Source organism: Rhamphochromis sp. 'chilingali' (assembly GCF_963969265.1).
Source record: "Rhamphochromis sp. 'chilingali' genome assembly, chromosome: 5".
Classification (NCBI taxonomy): domain Eukaryota; kingdom Metazoa; phylum Chordata; class Actinopteri; order Cichliformes; family Cichlidae; genus Rhamphochromis; species Rhamphochromis sp. 'chilingali'.
Window position 1 is genome coordinate 34,877,846 of NC_137932.1, and position 27,062 is coordinate 34,904,907.

Here is a 27,062-nt window from a genome sequence, read left to right on the forward strand (position 1 = left end):
TAGAAGTGCCTAACTTTCAGCACTACTTCTTAGCCAACAGGCTTCAGTTTATCTCAGGATGGCTAAAACATACAGTGGGGCAAATAAGTATTTAGTCAGCCACCGATTGTGCAAGTTCCCCCACTTAAAATGATGACAGAGGTCAGTAATTTGCACCAGAGGTACACTTCAACTGTGAGAGACAGAATGTGAAAAAAAAATCCATGAATCCACATGGTAGGATTTGTAAAGAATTTATTCGTAAATCAGGTTGGAAAATAAGTATTTGGTCAATAACAAAAATACAACTCAATAATTTGTAACATAACCTTTGTTGGCAATAACAGAGGTCAAACGTTTACTATAGGTCTTTGCCAGGTTTGCACACACAGTAGCTGGTATTTTGGCCCATTCCTCCATGCAGATCTTCTCGAGAGCAGTGATGTTTTGGGGCTGTCGCCAAGCAACACGGACTTTCAACTCCCACCACAGATTTTCTATGGGGTTGAGGTTTGGAGACTGGCTAGGCCACTCCAGGACTTTCAAATGCTTCTTACGGAGCCACTCCTTTGTTGCCCGGGCGGTGTGTTTTGGATCATTGTCATGTTGGAAGACCCAGCCTCGTTTCATCTTCAAAGTTCTCACTGATGGAAGGAGGTTTTGGCTCAAAATCTCACGATACATGGCCCCATTCATTCTGTCCTTAACACGGATCAGTCGTCCTGTCCCCTTGGCAGAAAAACAGCCCCATAGCATGATGTTTCCACCCCCATGCTTCACAGTAGGTATGGTGTTCTTGGGATGCAACTCAGTATTCTTCTTCCTCCAAACACGACCAGTTGAGTTTATACCAAAAAGTTGTACTTTGGTTTCATCTGACCACATGACATTCTCCCAATCCTCTGCTGTATCATCCATGTGCTCTCTGGCAAACTTCAGATGGGCCTGGACATGCACTGGCTTCAGCAGCGGAACACGTCTGGCACTGCGGGATTTGATTCCCTGCCGTTGTAGTGTGTTACTGATGGTGACCTTTGTTACTTTGGTCCCAGCTCTCTGCAGGTCATTCACCAGGTCCCCCCGTGTGGTTCTGGGATCTTTGCTCACCGTTCTCATGATCATTTTGACCCCACGGGATGAGATCTTGCGTGGAGCCCCAGATCGAGGGAGATTATCAGTGGTCTTGTATGTCTTCCATTTTCTGATGATTGCTCCCACAGTTGATTTTTTCACACCAAGCTGCTTGCCTATTGTAGATTCACTCTTCCCAGTCTGGTGCAGGTCTACAATACTTTTCCTGGTGTCCTTCGAAAGCTCTTTGGTCTTGGCCATGGCAGAGTTTGGAGTCTGACTGTTTGAGGCTGTGGACAGGTGTCTTTTATACAGATGATGAGTTCAAACAGGTGCCATTCATACAGGTGACGAGTGGGGGACAGAAAAGCTTCTTACAGAAGACGTTACAGGTCTGTGAGAGCCAGAGATTTTCCTTGTTTGAGGTGACCAAATACTTATTTTCCACCCTGATTTACGAATAAATTCTTTACAAATCCTACCATGTGAATTCATGGATTTTTTTTTTCACATTCTGTCTCTCACAGTTGAAGTGTACCTCTGGTGCAAATTACTGACCTCTGTCATCATTTTAAGTGGGGGAACTTGCACAATCGGTGGCTGACTAAATACTTTTTTGCCCCACTGTACCCTCTTAGATGAACCTTGGCTAGATGTAGAACAAGCACTTTGCAATAATCTAGAGATTTCAGATCTACCATTTATCAGCTCAAACATCCAACGACATGAATGCTTTAAAAGCATCAACATCAGCACTTCTCTGACAGCATGGTGGGAGTTTCTAAAATTGACGGAGTCTTCATTAATCCCATGCAAACGTACACCTATCTGGAACAACCCTGACATATTACAAAACAATAATATGATAAACTTTTCAGATTGAAGTGGTAAAGGAATCAAATATTTAGAACATATACTAGAAGGAACAGAATTTATTTCATTTGACAGACTAGTTACACAATATGGGACCAACAAGAAAAGATTTTTAGAATATCAACAAATTAAATCCATAGTAAAAAAGAAATTTAAACTGGGTCAAGTTGAACTACAAACACCACCAAGTGTGGGTCAATTTCTTACTCTTAAAACCCCCAAATTACTATCCAAAATATACAGAATGCTTTCTAAAACAGATGAATCAATATCACTTCCTATTGCATAATGGGAAGCGGATTTATCAGTTAACTTAGACCAAAACTTCTGGTCTCAGATTTGCTTAAAAACCTTTCATCTAATCAGAAATCCCAGTCTTCAATTAATTCAATACAAAATATTACATAGAGTGCACTATACAGGTCATCGGATGTTCAAGATGGGCTTTACGTCTACCAACAACTGCTCACACTGCCAAACCAATTCACTGGACAATTACATTCACGCTCTTTGGTTCTGTCCACCAGTGCAGAAGTTTTGGTGCGAGATATGTGAGGACTTATCGAAGTGTCTGAAATGTAACATTCCAACTTCCCCCTTAGTGTGTTTGTTGGGCAGCTTAGATAATGTCACTTCAGAAAAGAATATAGCCCATATGGTTTTCACTGCCCTATGCATAGCCAAGAAAACAGTCCTCATGAACTGGAAAAATAAAAATAAACTTAATTCTAACCAATATAGAAATTATCTATTAGATTACATTAGTCTTGATACAGCCTCTGCCACCACATCAGATCAATTGCTCTGGGCTCCTTTGATCAGCTCCATCACCTAGTGGGGTGGGGGGGGAGGGGTGTCATAGTTTGGTCCCGCCTTCACTGTTGTGATTGGTGTGGGGGTAGGGACAGGCTTAGGGCGTCGGGGGGTTCCCTGGGGGCATCTTCCTTGGGGGGCTCAACCCGGGGTAGCGGTCATGGCCAATTAGGGGCTCTGTTGGCTCTTAGGTGACGGTTTCCTCGTGGATGCGTGCAGCGGGGCTAGGGGAGGGTCTGTGCTGATGGACGTGGGTTACTGACCTGGTAGCTGCCCCTGGGTGGGTCTGGGATGGGCGTGAGGTTCTGGGGGCGCTCCGGCTCTGGGCTGGGGCCCTGGCCAGGCCTCGGGGGCTTGGGTCCTGGTTGGTAGTTGCCGGGGTTGTGGGCGGGTGGGTGTATGAAGGCCCAGCCCTGGCGCAGGGTGCCGCCGGTGCGTCGAGCCACCTGGGGGGCTCTTCAAGTGGTGAGGGAGGTTGTCACATCTTGCAGGAGCTTTCAGGAACTCTCTCTGCAGGAGGGGGAGATACAGGAGAGGTGGAGGAAGATCGCAGCCTGGGCGTCTATTGTCTTATGTAGTCTGGAAGATGAGTGGATGATGGGGTGGGTGCAGTTTTCTCTGTAGTGGGGTTGGGTGGACTGTCCCGGGCTCTGTGGGGCCGGGCGGCGCTGCTGCACTGGGCCCCGGCCCGGATGGGCCTGAGCCCCCTTTCCCTGGCGGGTCGCGGAGTATGGGGGTGCCTACTGGGGTCAGCGGGGGAGCTGGCCCCAGGGAGGGGTCACTTGCCCCTCCCTTCCTTCCCTCGCCATCGCCAGCTGCCTCCCTCTTCCCGCTCCACCACACCCACACACGCAGGGCCTTGGAGTAGGGGTGTGTCACCAGGGTGCAGAGGAGGCATCCCCCCCCCCTTCTGGCTGCCTCTGCCTCAATTTTATCCCACAACTTAGACATTCACATTACTCACACTCTCATTACACATACATATAGGATCTTGGGGGTGGGCACGCTACACGGAATCCAAATTACCCTCAGGGTGTACACCTCACCCCTGGCGTCGCTGCCCACCTCTCAATTTTAAATACACGTAGACATTGAGGGCTAGCAGGAGGGGCTTTGCGCTTACCTGCTGCTCTCTGGCAGGTAGCTCCATGCCCTCCTGGGTTTTAAATGCACCTTAGAACACACATGCATCAACACTACAATGAGCGGGTGGAGGGAGGTTTGGAGTCTTCTCTCACCCCCGTTCTCTGCGGCCTGCTGGAGCAGGGGGCTAGGAGGAGGAGTTGGCCGTCTGACTGGGGTCTGGAATGTGGGGCCTCCCTGCTGCTGCGGAGTCGGGGCGGTCTGCTTTTCCCCACCACAGGGAAAAGGGTCACACCACCTGGGTCTGGGTGCAGTTCCCCCCTCCAGGGGCAAGAGTACCTAGACCCGGTTCTTAGAGTACGCTTGAGGAGTGTGATCGTGTGTACAGCGTCTCTTTATGTCTGTCTCCACGTTGGTTGAGTGTGGAGTAAGTGCATATGAGAGCATGAGGGTGGGAATGGATGTTTGTGTCTGTGTGTGCCTGTATGTCTGTGTCTATATGTCAGGTTGGGTATCAGACGCCACCTCTCTGGGGACATCTCAGGCCCTCCAAGGTTTGGAGGCCTTTCTCCCCCCACCACTTCCCCTGCCGGTGGCGGACTCCCTCAGATGTCGGTGCGTTGGTGGTTCTTTGTGTCCAGGGATGGGCGTCCGGGTACACACCGGCTCACTCCTTGGCGACCGCTTATCGGGGCCTGGGGCTCGCTCGGGCCACTCCGGAGGTGGGGTGCCCCCGGCCCCTTGGCCTGGGGCTCGGTCACTCAGGCGCAGCTCGCTGCCGGCGGAGCTCACGGGCGCGTCACTGCAACCCCCCCTGGCTTCTGCTCCGCGGCTGCTGAGTGATCACTCATCTGGGACTCTCCTCAGCTCCTTCTGGGACAGTGGCGCGGCTGCCCCTCTGTTGGTCTTCCTTGGTCTCTTGTGTTCTGGGGGTCTCTGGATGTCTGGAGTCTTGATCTCCTCCATACCTGCTTCATGCCCTGGAGGACGGGGCAGTGGCTCCCCCACACCCTCTAGCAGATCATTACATGAAGGAACCTTTTAAAAACAAGCGCGTCCATGCTCACAGGTGTACACACGGGTACTCACACACACAAACTACACCCTTTTTGACTCCTACCTCAAAGCACATTGTGTGCTGTCAATCTTACGTGCTGCACAATAATGTTTAATATTTAGTATTTACTGTCATATTCCCATATATCATTGTGATGTTGTTTATTCTATTACTCTCGTTCTCTTCTGCTTGTTTTCTTTTTTCTTTCTCAACAGGTGATCCAGGTGATCGATATGATATATGCATTTTTTTTTCTCTGCTTATTATGTTGGTTTTTGTTTTTTGCCCTGCTCCCCCGTCCCTCTTCTCAGCTGTTTTTCTTTCCCTCTTTCTTTCTCCCCTTCTTTCCCCCAGTCAAGTCTGTCCCGTATTCAGCAAATGAAAATAAAATAAACAATAAAAGGTGAATCAAATGGACCATTATGGCAAGGCTGGGATGGTCAATTTGGTAAAGTAAATCCGTTGGGCATCTTTCCTCGCCTTTAGACAATAATTCTGATGGCAAAAGAGCCAAACGAGACAGGCAAAAAAAAAAAAAGAAAAAAAAAGATTTTGATCAAGTGGCGGGGGAGGATGCTGGAAAGACCTGGTGCATATCAACGTATAGTGAGGGTGTGCTGGGAATGCCTAGCAGAGGCCCTGGTCTGCGTAATCTTCAACGCACACCTCCGGCAGGGCTTCCACAGCATTCCAAGGGAGACTGGGGACATTGAGTCTGAATAGACCATGTTCAGCATCTCCATTGCCGAAGCCGTGGCTGCAAAGTGTTTGGTGCCTGTAGTGGTGATAACCCCTGAACCAAATGGTGGACACCAGAGGTGAAGGGAGCCAGAAGGCTGAAGAAGGAGTCCTATTGGGCTTGGTTAGTCCGTGGGACTTCGTAGGCATCTGATAGATACCAGTAGGCCAAGCGGAACGCAGCTTGGGCAGTGGCTGAAGCAAAAACTTGAGTGTGCGAGGAGTTCAGAGAGGCCATGGAAAAAGACTTTTGGACTGCCTCGAAGAGATTCTGGCAAACCGTAGGTTGACTTAGGAGGAGAAAGCTATGCTCTACATGCACTGTGTTTAGTGTGGGTGGAGCGCTGCTGAATTGGACTGAGAAGATTGTCGAGCAGTAGGAATGTGACCAAGTGGTCGGCGGGGTTAGATAAAAGGAAATAAAAGGACAACGCCACCTAGGGGAATTTCACCCCCAGGAAATATATTTAAGAAAAATAGATAAAAGGAATAAAAGGAGACCGCACAGATTCAAGGATGCACACTGAGGCAGGTTGGCTCCAATATTAAAACAGTTTTATTTATAGTAAAAATAAATAAAATATTAAAAATCAAGATGTAGCGTCATTGTTGACAGTGTCCTAAAGTGAAAATAAAACAATCATGGAACTTGGACTGACCAGCAGCCGGTGAACCAAATAAAAAAAAATCACACAAAAAAAAAAAGAATCACTGCAGCCCACCCGGTGCTGTACAAAAGAAAGTGTGAAAACGACCCACCACCTGAGGTCCCAGGGCCACTGGCACGTCCTCCGTTCACTGAAATAAAACATAGAAAAATATGTTAAACGAATAAAAGGACACTGAGCGCCAGGCTCGCTACAGATCATAAAAAAACTAAAACACACTTTAATAACTTTAATAAAAGAAATCACACACACGCACACAGGAAGGGTTATACCCCACGGGTCAAACTACCACTCGTGCTGGTAGTAATTATTCTCAGTCGCAGGCCGGTCTGGCTCCCCACCGGCTGAGACCGGCAACCCAGGCGATTTAGAGTCCCAGCACGACACTCGGGCAGAGGGTCGCTTCAACCCGATCACAGAAGCGTGGGTACGAGCAACAGTCCAGAATAAAATAGAATAAAACCAGGCGAACCAGAAAAAGGTAAGCCTACTTAATAAAAACAAGATAAGACAAGCTAAAACAAGACAAAACGAGACAAGACAAGACAGCAGGCTCCACTGAGGAGGAGTCCTCACAACAGCGGCTGGGAAGGCGTTTCACTCTTCCAATTTAGGTTGGGCGATTTGCCACGGAGAGGTGAATACAGCAGTCAAACCCTAAAACAACAGATAAATGTAACCTTAAACTCTTATAGCTATAAATGCTAATAAAAGTAGTTTTAACGGCTTACCCCAGGACCAGAGGCGCTATACTCTCAGCTGGTGGGGATAACACGAGCACCTCTCTCCACAACGTCGGAATAAAACAAACTGCCACACTACAACAGGCCGCAAAAACTATATTAACACAAATTCCAGTACTCTGAGGGAATCTAAGGTTAAGCGAGCGCGTACCTGTAGCTGTCATATAATCTGCTCTTGCTGATCAGTCCGTCGCAATGTGCCAGCATTTACTGCTGCTTTGCGCTGAATGCACGGAAGGAATGATCCAACAAAACACCGGCTTAGCACCACCCTGCAATCAATGTGCAGGTGGGTTCCCAATTAACCTAGTTGTGCAGTGATGAGAACGAGCGCAGGAGAGAGAGAGAGAGAGGCGCGAGTAGCCCATCTGGCTACATCTAGCAAGGTCACTGGGGCAGTAAAACATCTACTTGGTGTTAAGCCCCTGCGGTTGATGGATGTTTTAGGGCTGTTTTAGGGCTGTCTTGGTTGATGTTGCATGGAGAATCATAGAACCTCTGGATTGGCAGACCAGGGTTGTGGTTCCCATCTTTAAAAAGGGTGACTGGAGGATGTGTTCCAACTACAGGGGATCACAGCCCCTGTATCTCAGCCTCCCTGAGAAATTCTATGCCAGGGTGCTAGAAAGGAGAGTTCGTCCATTATTCAAACCTCGGATACAGGAGGAACAATGCGGTTTTCATTCTGGTCGTGGACCAGTTCTTTATCCTCTTGAGGATACTTGAGGGTGCATGGTGGGTAGTGACTGAAAGAACAGGATCGCAGATACAAGTGGCAGAAGTGAGCTTTCCCTGAAGGGTGGCTGGCCTCTCCTTAAGGGATAGGGAGAGAAGTTCGGCCATCCGCGAGGGGCTAAGAGTAGAGCAGCTGCACATCCATATCGAAAGGAGCCAGTTGAGATGGTTCGGGCTACACCTAGTGGCGGAAGGCTTTTGTGGTGGAATTAAGGCATGGCGGGACCACAGATCTGTGTTTTGAGCCATCTTTATTCAACATTTGTCACACCACCACAACAACCACCAACCCCGTGTTTTAACACGGTGGGCGTGATTGCGAAATGTCGTGCAGGCGAGTCCGCACGGCACCGCAGACCACGCCCCACCACAGCTTTAAGTTGGGTGGTCTCAGAATCTTGGCTTCATCGGTTGGTGGCCTCCAGCTCACTTTGGAATGGTTTGCAGCTGCGTGTGAAGTGGTGGGAATCAGAAGCAGCACCTCCAACTCTGAGGCCATGGTCCTCAGCCAGAAAAGGGTGGAGTACCCTCTCCGGATCAGGGACGAGTTCTTTCCCCGAGTGGAGGAGTTTAAGTTTGTGTTCTTTTTCTTTTCCTGTTATTGCTGAAAAAAAATTGTAAAAAACCCCAATAAAAACAATTAAAAAAAAAAAAAAATGAGGACGTAAATGAATAGCCTGGGTCTAAGGAGGATAATATTTGCACTTTTTTCATTTCAGCTTAAACGTCAAAGTCTTTACTACATAACATTGAACTTGTATTTGCCAGTTTTTCCACTCGATCTCAATATTGGGTCCAAAGAGATATTATTCCATGTGAAAGATTAAATGTCTGAAAAAGCAAAAGTCAATCTATCAGACTGAGAGCAAATACTTTAAGAAGGAATTAATTTTTAGCTCATCAGCACTAAAACATTAGGAAGACTGTGGGCAGACAAAGTTGATTATAGCAAATGGCTGATTACCAATAGCCAGAAAACCCATTTCTGTAATATACTTACATATCTATATTATTGCTAATATATATTGTAATATATCTATATCACTAAGCACTTCTGGATGGATGCAAACTGCATTTCGTTGCCCTGTACCTGTGCAATGACAATAAAGTTGAATTCTATTCTATTCTAAAACATCTAAAACTTATGTTATCTCATTTGACCAGAAAATAAACGCAAACGTCGTTGGTGTCGGATTTCCCCAGGATATGTTATGTCTCCCACTAGGTACTATGTGGTGTGCTAATAACAAGTAACTTAATGGAACAGATCAATCTGTAGATCAGCTTTGTTTCACAAAATCCAGTTTAGGTTTTTGAGTCTAGATCAACATTTGATATAGATCGGTACATCCCTCACTTTTGTGGCCTAGATTGTTTACTAGCTTCATCCTTTCGATATTTTGGGGTGTAAAACTAAGAGTAAGAAAAAATTTCATAATAAGGTGATAATTCTCTTTGATTTTGTCACAAATGTGACAATTTAGTGTTAGTGTTATTATACTTTTGAGACCAAAATAGACTTTAGTCTGCAACATTCAGCTGCTCTCTCAGGATTGGTGTACTTTAGTATCATTCGAGGCATTATTTATATTAGCAATTCATGAGTTTTACAAGACATTAGTAGTGCAGCTGGGACTTGAAAGACAGGAATAAACATGAGCCTCTTTTCTCAAATTGGAACTTTGAAAACATAATTACATAGTGTTTTGACAGGATTAAGGGGAAAAGAGGGCACCGGTAGCACTTGTTTTTCTGCCCAGACAGTAGAGAGCAATGCTGAAGAGGGTGCTGTGCTTTGTACAGCTGGAGCAGATGCTGCTGTTGGAAACAGAACAGAATCCACGGGTGATCCTGCAAGACTGATTAGACTTCCTCCATGTTTGACGAATGAATTAGCAGTTATTGAAGACAAGGCAACAGTATCCTCTTATTTTTTCTGCCACTACTCATCGCTCTACCTTACACTATCCAGCTCAGTTTGGAAGGCTTTCACTACAAGTGAAGACAATAAAGGAGATTCAAGAGGAGAGAGTTGAAGGGCCCTATCTAGCTGTATAACCAGCTGCATCACTCCTGTCTGAACATAGGCTTTAGACTTGGCTTGATCTCTCAAAATAGGACATTTATAATGATATAAAAGTGGTTCTAGTGTGCTAAGATAATCTTTGTGAAAGGAGTATTGCATTTTCAAAGCAGGTATATTGCCGGCCAAAGCCATTTGAAATACAAATGGCTATGTCCAGTACAATATATTCTGTACAAATTCTATGTTTACACATTCTATATTTGTGTTTAAACAGTGAAGTCCCTGTTAAACACACACACACACACACACTACAGATTACAGCTGTTACACAGCAAAGCAAATTCAAAAGTGTTAAATGTTTTGGTGTTAATAGTCTTCTTGCAAAAGTAGAGTTAATTTTACTCTAAGCAGAGTCACATTCTTTTAATGTAACTCTGAGGTGTAAAATGCTAGTAGTTAAAATCGAGTGTTAAAAATGAGTGTTTCTATGTCAAATCTGGAGGTATTACAATGGAAACATTAACTCTTGACCTCTTAACTCTGAACTCCTACAGGGGCTATGACACCAATAGAGTAAATTCACAGACTCCGAGCCCCAGCACCATAGGCTCCAATCGAAGCTGAAGTGAAGCAGTTTCAGAACATTTTGCTCTACATATTTGAGTTGTTTGCCATGCTTGGTAAGTCATTTTTTCAAAGATTGTTTCAATTATTATTATGAGCTTTTACTTCTGTGGCTCTTTGGAGTTGAGACAAAGCTGTGTGAAAGGCATTAGCCATGTTGCTCGGTGATAGCATAATATTCTGTTTTAGCTAGCTGAAAGGTATTGTTTGCGGGCAAATACCACAGCCTTGAAAAAACGCTTGCATGTGAATTTTCAGTCAAACTTTTGGTCAAATACACCTAAAACAATGTCTAGAATGTGAAATGTTGGTATAATGGTGCTACTTGAAGCCTGAAAATGATCGCCCATAAAAAAAAAAACGAGCAAACAGCAGTAGCAGGCGTCCTGACTGGGTTCTACGTTAGCATTTAGATCCCTCCAGAGTTTTGTGCACACGGTTTAGGTAAAAATGAAAAAGGTTGAGGTTTTACATTTAGTTCAGTATTACCTGTTGCCTGTGTCCTCGTCTTTTGGGAAAATACTTTACACAAGTAATGGCTCAAAGAGGATTCCTTCTTACTGTGCTGCAATTGTTTACTGGATTATTTGTGCCATTAATTAGTGTCAACTAATTTTTATTCAATCTCCGCACAGGATATGCTTGTGAAGATGGAATATGGGGGAGAGCAGAAGTGCGTTGAAGTTCCACAAAGGGATGAATGAAGGACATGCATATTGTATTGAAGAAATAAGTGATGAGAATGCTGTTATTTGCATTTACCAGCTCACCTATGTCAGACCTTTTGATAAACAAAATTCTAATGAAAGTGAGAACATGTATACTGTTACATCTTTCAGAAAATGTTTTGAAATTGTGGTGCACAGTTCAGAATAAATGTTTTTCAAAAACCATTGCATCTTTTTAGTAAATGTTTATTTCCAAAAGAAATTTCTAGAAGTTCAGAACAGTAAAATTCCCGCTTTTTAGAATGAATTAGAAGATAACTCTTACGTAGTTAAACTAAAATACTCTTTGAGAGTTAATATATAAACTCTTAACACCAAGTGTTAAATTATCAACTCCAGACAGATTTGGTGTTTAACACTAAATCAGAGTTAACGTACCAACTCTCCAAAAAGAGTTAAATTAACACTCTCTGGTGTGGACCCATATAGACACTTTAATAGTGTTGAAATCAAATCCGACAGTGTTAATTTGGACATGCTGGATTTGCTGTGTACAAAGGAGCAATAATATTTTATATTTGCCGACATAGAGGAAACCTAGTTAATGTCTTTGCAAGATATTATCCACCTGGTAACTGGAAATCTAATAATTATTTTGAGAAAATGGCTGGGATTAAATCCTGCTCCTGTAAAGCCCAAACAATGAAAACTGAACCTTCTGACAAATTAGATAATGTTAGGATCCAAGTGATTTTGTAATGTTTTTCCACTGCCTGCTTGTGTTTACTTGTGCCTCCCTTCTTCATCTCACCCTATTCACCTGACATTGTTATGTGAAGGCTGTATGCAGGCAGGAATGGTGGACCCAAAGTGTAGACGCTTGGAGGCACAATGTAAACTCAAAACAGCTTTAATGCTGAACTCAAAAAAAGGTAACAAAATTGAGACTTCAAATGAACTCAGGCAAGCAGACAGAACACAGAGCATAGAAAATGGTAGATCGTAACATGGACACAGAGAAACACAGGGCTTAAATACACAGAGGGAGCAATCAGGGAATGAGTAACAGGAGGGAAACACAGCTGGGGCAAATCAGGCCTAACGAAACAGGGGAAACAAAACCAGATACTTTGGTCGTGTCCAAATTCATGGGCTGCATCCTCCTGAGGACCCGGCCTTCGCGGTCTACGTGGGCTGGGTCCTCAGAAGGTCGGGTAGGCCGGAGGTAAACGGGCGTGAAATTGGACGGTTTAGCCTTCAGATTAGCATCACCGCTGTCTCGGTGGACTTTAATAAACCTGGCCGTCTGCTCCTTGCTATCTAAAATATAACAGGACACTGGCGTAAATTCTCGACTGTCTCATACTTCTGTTTAATCAGTTTTGAGTTTGACGTTTAGTCAGCTGTGTAAAAACCAAGGAGGAACCCACCCGGGGGATTAATAAAGTTTTATTTTATCTAATCTAATCTAATAACTTTAATCTCAGCCAAAACGATTTACTCACGAACAAACAAAACACTGAAAAAAGCCCAACAATAACAGTTTTAGGTTGTCTAAGTGACTTATATATTACGTTTAACCCGAGCAGCGAAAGTCCGCGGTGATCTGAAAATGATGTGCCGGGAGTTGTGCCGTTCTCAGCCGCATCAGTAACCCTCGAGCTCCCGGCTAGCTATCGAGCTGGTGGGTAGCAGACGTCTCCGAAAACGTCGGAGCACTTTTGCAAATATGCAATATCTTGATAAACCGAGCAGATATTTGATGTTTACACAGCTACTTTCTCGCCTGAAAATATGTTAAAAGTTTATTTTGTGACCCAGAGTAATTTTAAAACTTAGTAGCGGCCGCCATTGTTGGAAACTGGAGTTTGGCTGGGCCGCGCTATGAATTCTGGGATATGGTAGGCCACGAAGGACACACCCGACCCATCCTTCAAATTCGGGGAAAAGGAGGACGCATTTGTCGGCTGCATTTGGAGGAGTCTACGAATTTGGACAGCCTTCGGCACGTCGCTGTGACGTAATCGGTCTACAAGTGCGGCCTCAGGAGGATGCAGCCCATGAATTTGGACACGACCATTAACATCAGACATGGACCTTCAAAATAAAACAGGAAACAACACAGACTGAACTAAAGACACAGAGTCACATGCAGGCACTGCAACAGAGGGAACCGAGACATAAAGCATAAGACAGAACACAGACAAAGAAACCAAAGACTAGAAATGATAAATAATATAATAAACTCAAACCTCTGGGTCAATGACCCAGGCATCCTAACAGACATCCATCAACAGCAATGAGCGAGGCTGTAGAGTACATGAGACCAGCGCTGCCATCATTTCTTCCCTAGTCTGTCAGGTATCACATGGTGGTAACCAGGCTTCATTGCATCTTGTGTTTTGCTCATTACTTACCACGGTTTACCTGTGTCAACAGTTCTCATCATCAAGTCACTGCTTTGCTCACCAGCAGAATACCCATATAAGATCCCATATCATATAAGTATATGCACCCCACCCACTTATCATCCTCTCTGAGATTGATATAAGACTTATGTTATTATTAGGTGATAGCATGTCAAAATGCTCCCTGATGATATTTTTCACCTTTTTGGTGGCTCCATAATGTGCCTACAATCTCCTTGCAAGCTGGCCTCATTTATCTCTGGTCATGTAATATTCTGAAGAACAATACAGGCCTGAACACAGGCTTCGTTTGGACACGTCCCCCTTTACTTGACACAGGACTCAGGACTTCAGTGTCAGACGTAACATCACTACTCACTCACCTTTCAACCTCTGTTTTTCCTTGTTTCCAGTAAAATGTATTGATCTTATCACTGTTTGTGCTTTGTCTGAGCTTGGGTCCACTGTCATGTACTGGCCTTTTTGACAGATAAATAATCATTTGCATATGAGTTTTAATTTGTCTCATATTTGGTGGCATTTTTTTTAACTTATTGCTTAAAATGTTTAGTGCAATTTATTTGAAATGGGGAAAAAAATCACACCACTTATTAGTGATGGGATTTCCGGCTCTTTTTAGAGAACTGGCTCTTTCGGCTCGGCTCACTAAAAAGAGCCAGCTCTTTCGGCTCCGAACCAGCTCTTCAGGTTGTTTTGTTGCTTTAATTAATTTATTATTAACAATAATGTAAAATTATGTACAAAAGGAATTACTAATGTAAAAAAAAATAGGTTTTATTTATATATATTTTATATATAAATATATGCGGTGGCCCCTAGAGACAAAGCACATCCAAATTCCAAAGCACATACAAACTCCAAAACACATTTCTAGTGTTAACTGAACTTCCTAAGCAGAGCTACCTAGATCACTTAAATTACACAATTGAAGGCACATGTGTATGGTTTGTGTATTTATACACAAGCACTCATATATATTCAAATAATTTAAAAAAAAAGTTCATTTACCTGTTACTACCACGCACCAAATCCGGTCATTGTAGTGATGGGATTTCCGGCTCTTTTTAGAGATCCGGCTCTTTCGGTTCGGCTCACTAAAAAGAGCCGGATCTTTCGGCTCCGAACCGGCTCTTCAGGTTGTTTTGTTGCTTTAATTAATTTATTATTAACAATAATATAAAATTATGCACAAAAGGAATTACTAACGTAAAAACAAGTGGTTTTATTTATATATGTTTATATATAAATATATGCGGTGGCCCCTAGAGACAAAACACGTACAAACTCCAAAACACATTTCTAGCATGAACTTAACTTCCAAAGCAGAGCTACTAGATCACTTAAATTACACAATTGAAAGCATGTGTGTATTGTTTGTGTATTTATACACAGGCACTCATATATATATTCAAATAATTTAAAAAAAAGTTCATTTACCTGTTATTACCACACACCAAATCCGCTCGTTGGTACTTGCTGGCTTGTGTAGCCACAAGATAACAGCATCCTGGAGCACTTCTGTTGTCTTTTGTACGTGTTTTGAGTTTTTATGTGCTTCTGAGTTTTTATATGCTTCTGAGTTTTTATATGCTTCTGAGTTTTTACGTGCTTCGGAGTTTGTACGTGTTTTTACGTGTTTTGGAGTTTTTACGTGTTTTGGAGTTTGTACGTGTTTTTACGTGCTTCGGAGTTCGTACGTGTTTTTACGTGTTTTGGAGTTTTTACGTGTTTTTACGTGTTTTGGAGTTTGTACATGCTTCAGAGTTCGTACGTGATTTGAAGTTTGTATGTGCTTTGTCTCTAGGGGCCACCGTAAATATACTTTTATTTATTCACTCCACATAAAATGTAATAAATAAATCATATAATACAAAAATCAACTATTCACATTTCAAGTTTTAACTATTTAAATTTTCAGCTTTTTCCTTTCACAAATTTAAAGTGAAAAGAACACAAAACACTGCAAACCACAACACAATTAAATATAAATTATAATATGAAAACTAAAAGAACATGCATATTCTCTGTCATATGGACCTGCATGAATAAACTTTCTCAATCCTTTATCATCTGCAACCGAAAATAGTTGTGGATGATTACTATACCTTTCTAATGTTGTTGTCCCTGCCTCTCTTTCTCTCTCTCTGGCTCTGTTCCTGTGCTACTGAGTGTAACTACCGCCCCTCCCCCCTCTGCCCAGCGTAAAGCACAAGGCTCGCGTGCAGAGTGAAGCGGAAAAAAAAGTGCGAGAGAGAGGCTGAGAGAAAGAAAAAAAAAAAACCCCACGTGACGGCTCGCGATAAGGAGCCGGCTCGCGTCGTTCACGTCAAAGAGCCGGCTCTAAGAGCCATTTCGTTCGCGAACGACCCATCACTAGGTCATTGGTACTTGCTGGCTTGTGTAGCCACTAGGTAACAAAAGCTCAACACTGCGCCCTAGCATCCTGGCACACTTCTGTTGTATTTTGTACGTGTTTTGGAGTTTTTACGTGCTTCTGAGTTTTTACATGCTTCTGAGTTTTTGCGTGTTTTAGAGTTTGTACATACTTCAGGGTTTGTACGTGCTTCAGAGTTCGTATGTGTTTTGAAGTTTGTACGTGCTTTGTCTCAAGGGTCCACCGTAAATATACTTTTATTTATTCACTCCACATAAAATGTAATAAATAAATCAAATAATACAAAAACCAACTATTCACAGTTCAACTTTTAACTACAGGGTGGGCCATTTATATGGATACACCGTAATAAAATGGGAATGGTTGGTGATATTAAAGTCCTGTTTGTGGCACATTAGTATATGTGAGGGAGGCAAACTCCTCAAGATGGGTGGTGACTATGGTGGCCATTTAGAACTCGGCCATCTTGGATACAACTTTTGTTTTTTCAATAGGAAGAGGGCCATGTGACACATCAAACTTATTGGTAATGTCACAAGAAAAACAATGGTGTGCTTTGTTTCAACGTAACTTTATTCTTTCATGAGTTATTTACAAGTTTCTGACCACTTATGAAATGTGTTCAATGGGCTGCCCATTGGTGGCGTTGTCACTTGGTGTTCGCTCGCTCTGCGGTAGAGTATCACTTCCTGTTCCTGCTCAAACACAGTGGTGTTTCTGAGTAGCTTATTTGCTTAGCAATTTAAATTAACAACTTTTAAATACATTCTTTTTTCATAGTATAATCTTCACGTGCTTCATCCGAAGCACACTTTCTGTGTACTCACTACCTAATTTATAGCCAAAGTATTCACTCACTGTCTCTGTACTGTTTCGCTAGCTTAGCTCATAGCCGACTCGTTAGCACCATGGCTACTTCACCTGTCCCTCCTGCACTTTCTTGCTCATTGTGTCAGATGTTTAGTTACTCCTCAGCCTCCTTTAGCAGTAATGATATCTGTAACAAATGTAGCATATTTGCAGCTCTGGAGGCCAGGATTACTGAATTGGAGACTCGGCTTCGCACCCTTCATTCACCCGTAGCTAGCCAGGCCCCTGTAGCTGGTGCAGCCGAAGATAGCGTAGGCCCCGCTAGCTGTTCCCCGGCAGACCCCAAGCAGCTGGGGAAAGAGGGCGGCTGGGTGACGGTGAGGAGGAAGCATAGTCCTAAACAGAAGCCCCAGGTACACCACCAACCCGTTCATGTGTCTAACCGTTTTTCCCCACTCGGCGACACACCCGCCGGGGGTCAAACTCTGGTAATTGGTGATTCTGTTCTCAGACATGTGAAGCTAGAGACACCGGCGACCATAGTCAATTGTCTTCCAGGGGCCAGAGCAGGCGACATTGAAGGAAATTTAAAACTGCTGGCTAAGGGTAAACGTAAATTCAGTAAAATCATAATTCACGTCGGCAGTAATGACACCCGGTTACGCCAATCGGAGGTCACTAAAATCAATATTGAATCGGTGTGCAACTTTGCCAAAACAATGTCAGACTCTGTAGTTTTCTCTGGTCCCCTCCCCAATCAGACCAGGAGCGGCATGTTTAGCTGCATGTTCTCCTTAAATTGCTGGCTGTCTGAGTGGTGTCCCAGAAACGAAGTGGGCTTCATAGATAATTGGCAAACCTTCTGGAGGAAACCTGGTCTTGTTAGGAGAGACGGCATCCATCCCACTTTGGATGCAGCAGCTCTCATTTCTAGAAATATGGACAAATTTGTTAAACCCCCCAAAATATGACTATCCAGAGTTGGGACCAGGAAGCAGAGTTGCAGTCTTACACGCCTCTCTGCAGCTTCTCTCCTCCTGCTACCCCCCCAAAAACCCATCTCCATAGAGACTGTGTCAGCTTCCAAAAAGACAAAAAACAAATTAAAAACCAGCAACAAACGACTTAAACATAAACAATTAAAAAGAAAGAACAATACAGTATCCACATCTGAACCACAGAGTAAAACAGTGAAATGTGGATTATTAAATATTAGGTCTCTCTCCTCCAAGTCTCTGTTAGTACATGACTTAATAATTGATCAACAAATTGATTTACTCTGCCTTACAGAAACCTAGTTGCAGCAGGATGATTATGTTAGTTTAAATGAATCAACACCCCCGAGTCATTCTAACTACCAGAAATCTCGAAGCACAGGCCGAGGGGGCGGTGTGGCAGCAATTTTTCACACCAGCCTAATAATTAATGAAAGACCAAGACAGACTTTTAATTCATTTGAAAGCCTGATGCTTAACATTGTCCACCCCAGCTGTGAAACTCAGAAACCAGTCTTACTTGTTATCATCTATCGTCCACCTGGGCCTTACACAGAGTTTCTGTCTGATTTCTCAGACTTTATATCTAATTTAGTTCTGAGCTCAGATAAAAATAATTATTGTGGGTGATTTTAACATCCATGTAGATGCTAAAAATGACAGCCTCAACATGGCATTTAATTTGTTATTAGACTCAATTGGTTTCTCTCAAAATGTAAAAGAACCCACCCACCACTTTAATCACACTCTAGATCTTGTTTTAACATATGGCATAGAAACTGAACATTTAACAGTGTTTCCTGAAAACCCTCTCCTGTCTGATCATTTCCTGATAACATTTACATTTACACTAATTGATTACACAGCGGTGGAGAGTAGACTTTATCACAGTAGATGTCTTTCTGAAAGTGCTGTAACTAAGTTTAAGAATATAATCCACCCACTGTTATCATCTTCAATGCCCTGTACCAACATAGAGCAGAGCAGCTATCTGAACGCTACTCCAACAGAGGTCAATTATCTTGTTAATAATTTTACCTCCTCACTGCGTACGACTCTGGATACTGTAGCTCCTGTGAAAACTAAGGTCTCAAATCAGAAGTACCTGACTCCGTGGTATAATTCTCAAACACGTACCATAAAGCAGATGACTCGTAATCTGGAGAGGAAATGGCGTGTCACAAATTTAGAAGATCATCATTTAGCCTGGAGAAATAGCTTGCTGCTTTATAAGAAAGCCCTCCGCAAAGCCAGAACATCTTACTATTCATCACTGATTGAAGAAAATAAGAACAACCCCAGGTTTCTCTTCAGCACTGTTGCCAGGCTGACAAAAAGTCAGAGCTCTTTTGAGCCAACCATCCCTTTAACGTTAACTAGTAATGACTTCATGAACTTCTTCACAAATAAAATTTTTATCATTAGAGGAAAAATTACCAATAATCATCCCACAGATGTAATATGATCTACAGCTACTCTTAGTACCATTGATGTTAAGTTAGACTCTTTTTCTCCAATTGATCTTTCTGAGTTAACTTCAATAATTACTTCCTCCAAACCATCAACGTGTCTTTTAAACCCCATTCCTACAAAACTGCTCAAAGAAGTCCTGCCATTAATTAATTCTTCAATCTTAAATATGATCAACCTATCTCTAATGATCAGCTATGTACCACAGGCCTTCAAGCTAGCTGTAGTTAAACCTTTACTCAAAAAGCCATCTCTAGACCCAGCAGTCTTAGCTAATTATAGGCCAATCTCCAACCTTCCTTTCATATCAAAAATCCTTGAAAGAGTAGTTGTCAAACAGCTAACAGATCATCTGCAGAGGAATGGTTTATTTGAAGAGTTTCAGTCAGGTTTCAGAGTTCAGCACAGCACAGAAACAGCTTTAGTGAAGGTTACAAATGATCTTATGTCCTCTGACAGTGAACTCATTTCTGTGCTTGTCCTGCTAGACCTTAGTGCAGCGTTCGATACTGTTGACCATAATATCCTATTAGAGCGATTATAACATGCTGTAGGTATTACAGGTACTGCACTGCAGTGGTTTGTATCATATCTATCTAATAGACTCCAATTTGTGCATGTAAATGGAGAGTCCTCTTCACACACTGAGGTTAATTATGGAGTCCCATAGGGTTCAGTGCTAGGACCAATTCTGTTTAGATTATACATGCTTCCCTTAGGCAGCATCATTAGAAGACATAGCATACATTTTCACTGCTATGCTGATGACACCCAGCTCTATCTGTCCATGAAGCCAGATAACACACACCAATTAGTTAAACTGCAGGAATGTCTTAAAGACATAAAGACCTGGATGGCCGCTAAATTTTTGCTTCTTAATTCAGATAAAACTGAGGTTATTGTACTCGGCCCTGAAAAGCCTAGAAATATGGTATCTAACCAGATTCTTACTCTGGATGGCATTACCTTGGCCTCCAGTAACGCTGTGAGGAACCTTGGAGTCATTTTTGACCAGGATATGTCCTTCAACGCACATATTAAACAAATATGTAAGACTGCGTTCTTCCATTTGCGCAACATCTCTAAAATTAGAAATATCCTGTCTCAGAATGACACTGAAAAACTAGTTCATGCATTTATTACTTCCAGGCTGGACTACTGTAATTCATTATTATCAGGATGTCCAAAAAACTCACTGAAAAGCCTTCAGCTAATCCAAAATGCCGCAGCAAGAGTGCTGACAGGGACTAGAAAGAGAGAGCATATTTCTCCTGTTTTGGCTTCCCTTCATTGGCTTCCTGTTAAATCCAGAATTGAATTCAAAATCCTGCTCCTCACATACAAGATCTTAAATAATCAGGCCCCATCATATCTTAATGACCTTGTAGTACCATATCACCCTATTAGAGCACTTCGCTCTCGCTCTGCAGGCCTACTTGTTGTTCCTAGAGTATTTAAAAGTAGAATGGGAGGGAGAGCCTTCAGTTTTCAGGCCCCTCTTCTGTGGAACCAGCTTCCAGTTTGGATTCGGGAGACAGACACTATCTCTACTTTTAAGATTAGGCTTAAAACTTTCTTTTTTGCTAAAGCATATAGTTAGGGCTGGACCAGGTGACCCTGAATCCTCCCTTAGTTATGCTGCAATAGATGTAGGCTGCCGGGGGATTCCCATGATGCATTGAGTTTTTCCTTTCCAGTCACCTTTCTCACTCACTATGTGTTAATACAGGGAGTGCAGAATTATTAGGCAAGTTGTATTTTTGAGGAATAATTTTATTATTGAACAACAACCATGTTCTCAATGAACCCAAAAAACTCATTAATATCAAAGCTGAATGTTTTTGGAAGTAGTTTTTAGTTTTCTTTTTAGTTTTAGCTATTTTAGGGGGATATCTGTGTGTGCAGGTGACTATTACTGTGCATAATTATTAGGCAACTTAACAAAAAACAAATATATACCCATTTCAATTATTTATTTTTACCAGTGAAACCAATATAACATCTCCACATTCACAAATATACATTTCTGACATTCAAAAACAAAACAAAAACAAATCAGCGACCAATATAGCCACCTTTCTTTGCAAGGACACTCAAAAGCCTGCCATCCATGGATTCTGTCAGTGTTTTGATCTGTTCACCATCAACATTGCGTGCAGCAGAAACCACAGCCTCCCAGACACTGTTCAGAGAGGTGTACTGTTTTCCCTCCTTGTAAATCTCACATTTGATGATGGACCACAGGTTCTCAATGGGGTTCAGATCAGGTGAACAAGGTGGCCATGTCATTAGTTTTTCTTCTTTTATACCCTTTCTTGCCAGCCACGCTGTGGAGTACTTGGACATGTGTGATGGAGCATTGTCCTGCATGAAAATCATGTTTTTCTTGAAGGATGCAGACTTCTTCCAGTACCACTGCTTGAAGAAGGTGTCTTCCAGAAACTGGCAGTAGGACTGGGAGTTGAGCTTGACTCCATCCTCAACCCGAAAAGGCCCCACAAGCTCATCTTTGATGATACCAGCCCAAACCAGTACTCCACCTCCACCTTGCTGGCGTCTGAGTCGGACTGGAGCTCTCTGCCCTTTACCAATCCAGCCACGGGCCCATCCATCTGGCCCATCAAGACTCACTCTCATTTCATCAGTCCATGAAACCTTAGAAAAACCAGTCTTGAGATATTTCTTGGCCCAGTCTTGACGTTTCAGCTTGTGTGTCTTGTTCAGTGGTGGTCGTCTTTCAGCCTTTCTTACCTTGGCCATGTCTCTGAGTATTGCACACCTTGTGCTTTTGGGCACTCCAGTCATGTTGCAGCTCTGGAATATGGCCAAACTGGTGGCAAGTGGCATCTTGGCAGCTGCACGCTTGACTTTTCTCAGTTTATGGGCAGTTATTTTGCGCCTTGGTTTTTCCACATGCTTCTTGCGACCCTGTTGACTATTTTGAATGAAACGCTTGATTGTTCGATGATCACGCTTCTGAAGCTTTGCAATTTTGAGACTGCTGCATCCCTCTGCAAGATATCTCACTATTGTTGACTTTTCTGAGCCTGTCAAGTCCTTCTTTTGACCCATTTTGCCAAAGGAAAGGAAGTTGCCTAATAATTATGCACACCTGATATAGGGTGTTGATGTCATTAGACCACACCCCTTCTCATTACAGAGATGCACATCACCTAATATGCTTAATTGGTAGTAGGCTTTCGAGCCTATACAGCTTGGAGTAAGACAACATGCATGAAGAGGATGATGTGGACAAAATACTCATTTGCCTAATAATTCTGCACTCCCTGTAGACCTCTCTGCATTGAATCATATCTGTTATTAACCTCTGTCTCTCTTCCACAGCATGTCTTTTATCCTGTCTTCCTTCTCTCACCCAATCCAGTCGCAGCAGATGGCCGCCCCTCCCTGAGCCTGGTTCTGCTGGAGGTTTCTTCTTGTTAAAAGGGAGTTTTTCCTTCCCACTGTCGCCAAAGTGCTTGCTCATAGGGGGTCATATGATTGTTGGGTTTTTCTCTGTATCTATGAAGCGCCTTGAGGCGACTTTTGTTGTGATTTGGCGCTATATAAATAAAATTGAATTGAATTGTGTTGGATTGTCAATGCAACCCTCTTCTCCCACTCTTCACACACTGATAGCAACACTGCAGGAGAAATGCCAGCACAGGCATCCAGTATCCGTAGTTTCAGGTGCTGCACATCTCATATCTTCACACCATAGACAATTGCCTTCAGATGACCCCAAAGATAAAAGTCTAAGGGGGTCAGATCGGGAGACCTTGGGGGCCATTCAACTGGCCCACGACGACCAATCCACTTTTCAGGAAACTGTTCATCTAGGAATGCTCGGACCTGGCATCCATAATGTGGTGGTGCACCATCCTGCTGGAAGAACTCAGGGAACGTGCCAGCTTCAGTGCATAAAGAGGGAAACACATCATCATGTAGCAATTTCAAATATCCAGTGGCTTTGAGATTTCCATTGATGAAGAATGGGCCCACTATCGTTGTACCCCATATACCACCCCAAACCATCACTTTTGTTGTTCCAACAGTCTTGGAGGGATCCATCCAATGTGGGTTAGTGTCAGACCAATAGCAGTGGTTTTGTTTGTTAACTTCACCATTCACATAAAAGTTTGCCTCATCACTGAACAAAATCTTCTGCGTGAACTGAGGGTCCTGTTCCGATCTGGGTCACCCTCGTTGAGATGCTGCAGTAGCTGGAGTTTGTAAGGGTGCCATTTGTGAGTAGCTAATATCCGCCGAAGGGATGTTCGACTAATGCCGCTCTCCAGTGACATGCGGCGAGTGCTACGCTGTGGGCTCTTGCTGAATGAAGCTAGGACAGCCACTGATGTTTCTTCATTGGTGCCAGTTTTCTTGCGTCCACATTTTGGCAAATCCAACACTGAACCAGTTTCACAAAACTTAGCAAGCAGTTTGCTAACTGTAGCATGGGAGATGGCATTTCTCCTGCAGTGTTGCTATCAGTGTGTGAAGAGTGGGAGAAGAGGGTTGCATTGACAATCCAACACAATGGGCAGCCCATTGAACACATTTCATAAGTGGTCAGAAACTTGTATCCAAGATGGCCGAGTTCTAAATGGCCACCATGGTCACCACCCATCTTGAGGAGTTTGCACCCTCACATATACTAACGTGCCACAAACAGGACTTTAATATCACCAACCATTCCCATTTTATTACGGTGTATCCATATAAATGGCCCACCCTGTATTTAAATTTTCAGCTCTTTCATAACATATGGCAGTGGGGGGTATGCCGGGTCACTGAGGAGGAGAAAAACAGGAACAGGATCCTCTCCCTCCACAATTACGTTTGGACAAGAAGGAATCTTGCCATCTCTCAAGTAGGCGCTGGTGTTAGAATTAGCAAATATGTGGGCATCATGAATGCTCCCAAATAAACCAATGACATTTTGACTGATCATTATTTGTATCCTTCTGTAACTGTACAGAACTGTACTGAGATAAAACCTCCAAAATTTCAGAAGCAATACGTCTTTGGACGGGGGAACAAATTGTGGTAGAATCAGCCTGGTATTATTTGTATCCCACTGTAACTTTACTGTATAAAGAGCTAACATCTCCAAAATTTCTGGAATAGTTAGTCATTATAAGAAGTGTTTATGAACTAAAAATCATGAATGTGGGATACTGTTAGTCCATAATTTCGACAGGCCAGTGTATGCTCCCGACGCAGGGGAAACTGAATGAACTGGATCTGAGGTGATTCCGAAGATCATCACGAGTTTGAAAGGAGATTGTAAGCACATTATGGAGCCTCCAAAAAAGCAAAGTTATATGATCTGCATTTTGGCTGCAAAGAGCAAGGGACCAAGCAAGACAGAGACAATAAAAACATGGGAGGGTGTTTAGGAAAGTGGAGACAGCTGAGAACACAGCAGGCACAGATCAGGAGTAACAAGACTACGACATGAATGCTTTAAAAGCATCAACATCAGCTCTTCTCTGACAGCATGGTGGGAGTTTCTAAAATTGACGGCGTCTTCATTAATCCCATGCAAACGTACACCTATCTGGAACAACCCTGACATATTACAAAACAATAATATGATAAACTTTTCAGATTGGAGTGGTAAAGGAATCAAATATTTAGAACATATACTAGAAGGAACAGAATTTATTTCATTTGACCGACTAGTTGCACAATATGGAATCAACAAGAAAAGATTTTTAGAATATCAACAAATTAAATCCATAGTAAAAAAGAAATTTAAACTGGGTCAAGTTGAACTACAAACACCACCAAGTGTGGTTCAATTTCTTACTCTTAAAACCCCCAAATTACTATCCAAAATATACAGAATGCTTTCTAAAACAGATGAATCAATATCACTTCCTATTGCAAAATGGGAAGCGGATTTATCAGTTAACTTAGACCTAAACTTCTGGTCTCAGATTTGCTTAAAAACCTTTCATCTAATTAGAAATCCCAGTCTTCAATTAATTCAATACAAAATATTACATAGAGTGCACTATACAGGTCATCGGATGTTCAAGATGGGCTTTACGTCTACCAACAACTGCTCACACTGCCAAACCAATTCACCGGACAATTATATCCACGCTCTTTGGTTCTGTCCACCAGTTCAGAAGTTTTGGCGCGAGATATGTGAAGACTTATCGAAGTGTCTGAAATGTAACATTCCAACTTCCCCCTTAGTGTGTTTGTTGGGCAGCTTAGATAATGTCACTTCAGAAAAGAATATCGCCCATATGGTTTTCACTGCCCTATGCATAGCCAAGAAAACAGTCCTCATGAACTGGAAAAATAAAAATAATCTTAATTCTAACCAATATAGAAATTATCTATTAGATTACATTAGTCTTGATACAGCCTCTGCCACCACATCAGATCAATTGCTCTGGGCTCCTTTGATCAGCTCCATCACCTAGTGGGGGTGGGGGGTCATAGTTTGGTCCCGCCTTCACTGTTGTGATTGGTGTGGGGGTAGGGACAGGCTTAGGGCGTCGGGGGGTTCCCCGGAGGCATCTTCCTTGGGGGGCTCAACCCGGGGTAGCGGTCATGTCCGGTTAGGGGCTCTGTTGGCTCTCAGGTGACTGTTTCCTCGCGGCTGCGTGCAGCGGGGCTAGGGGAGGGTCTGTGCTGACGGACGTGGGTTACTGACCTGGTAGCCTGGCTGCCCCTGGGTGGGTCCGGGATGGGCGTGAGGTTCTGGGGGCGCTCCGTCTCTGGGCTGGGGCCCGGGCCGGGCCTCGGGGGCTTGGGTCCTGGTTGGTGTGTTGCCGGGGTTGTGGGCGGGTGGGTGCATCGAGCCACCTGGGGGGCTCTTCAACTGGTGGGGGAGATTGTCACATCTTGCAGGAGCTTTCCTCTCCTCGGGAGCTCTCTCTGCAGGAGGGGGAGATACAGGAGAGGTGGAGGAAGACCTCAGCCTGGGTGTTTATTGTCTTATGTAGTCTGGAAGATGAGTGGATGGTGGGGTGGGTGCAGTTTTCTCTGTGGTGGGGTTGGGTGGACTGTCCCGGGCTCTGTGGGGCCGGGCGGCGCTGCTGCACTGGGCCCCGGTCTGGATGGGCCTGGGCCCCCTTTCCCTGGCGGGTCGCGGAGTATGGGGGTGCCTACTGGGGTCAGCGGGGGAGCTGGCCCCAGGGAGGGGTCACCTGCCCCTCCCTTCCTTCCCTCCCCATCTCCAGCTGCCTCCCTCTTCCCGCTCCACCACAACCACCCACACATGCAGGACCTTGGAGTAGGGGTATGTCACCAGGGTGCAGAGGAGGCATCCCCCCCCCCTTCTGGCTGCCTCTGCCTCAATTTTATCCCACAACTTAGACATTCACATTACTCACACTCTCATTACACATACATATAGGATCTTGGGGGTGGGCACGATACACGGAATCCAAAGTACCATCAGGGTGTACACCCCACCCCTGGCGTCGTTGCCCACCTCTCAAGGTTAAATACACGTAGACATTGAGGGCTAGCAGGAGGGACCATGCGCTTACCTGCTGCTCTCTGGCAGGTAGCTCCATGCCCTCCTGGGTTTTAAATGCACCTTAGAACACACATGCATCAACACTACAATGAGCGGGTGGAGGGAGGTTTGGAGTCTTCTCTCACCCCCGTTCTCTGCGACCTGCTGGAGCGGGGGGGCTAGGAGGAGGAGTTGGCCGTCCGACTGTGGTCTGGAGTGTGGGGCCTCCCTGCTGCTGCGGAGTCGGGGCCGTCTGCCTCCCCCCACCGCAGGGAAAAGGGTAACACCACCTGGGTCTGGGTGCAGTTCCCCCTCCAGGGGTAAGGGTACCTAGACCCGGTTTGTAGAGTACGCTTGGGGAGTGTGATCGTGTGTATGTCTTTATGTCTGTCTCCACGT

At 43.9% G+C, this 27,062-nt stretch overlaps 1 long non-coding RNA gene across 1 annotated transcript; it reads left to right on the forward strand.

Annotated features, from left to right (window-relative positions):
* Positions 1-10,392: 10,392 nt before the first annotated feature.
* LOC308397214 lies at positions 10,393-11,303 on the forward strand. Its single transcript, XR_013971702.1, has 2 exons — positions 10,393-10,466; positions 11,046-11,303. It is a non-coding gene; the product is annotated as an uncharacterized lncRNA (long non-coding RNA).
* The last annotated feature ends 15,759 nt before the right edge of the window (positions 11,304-27,062 follow it).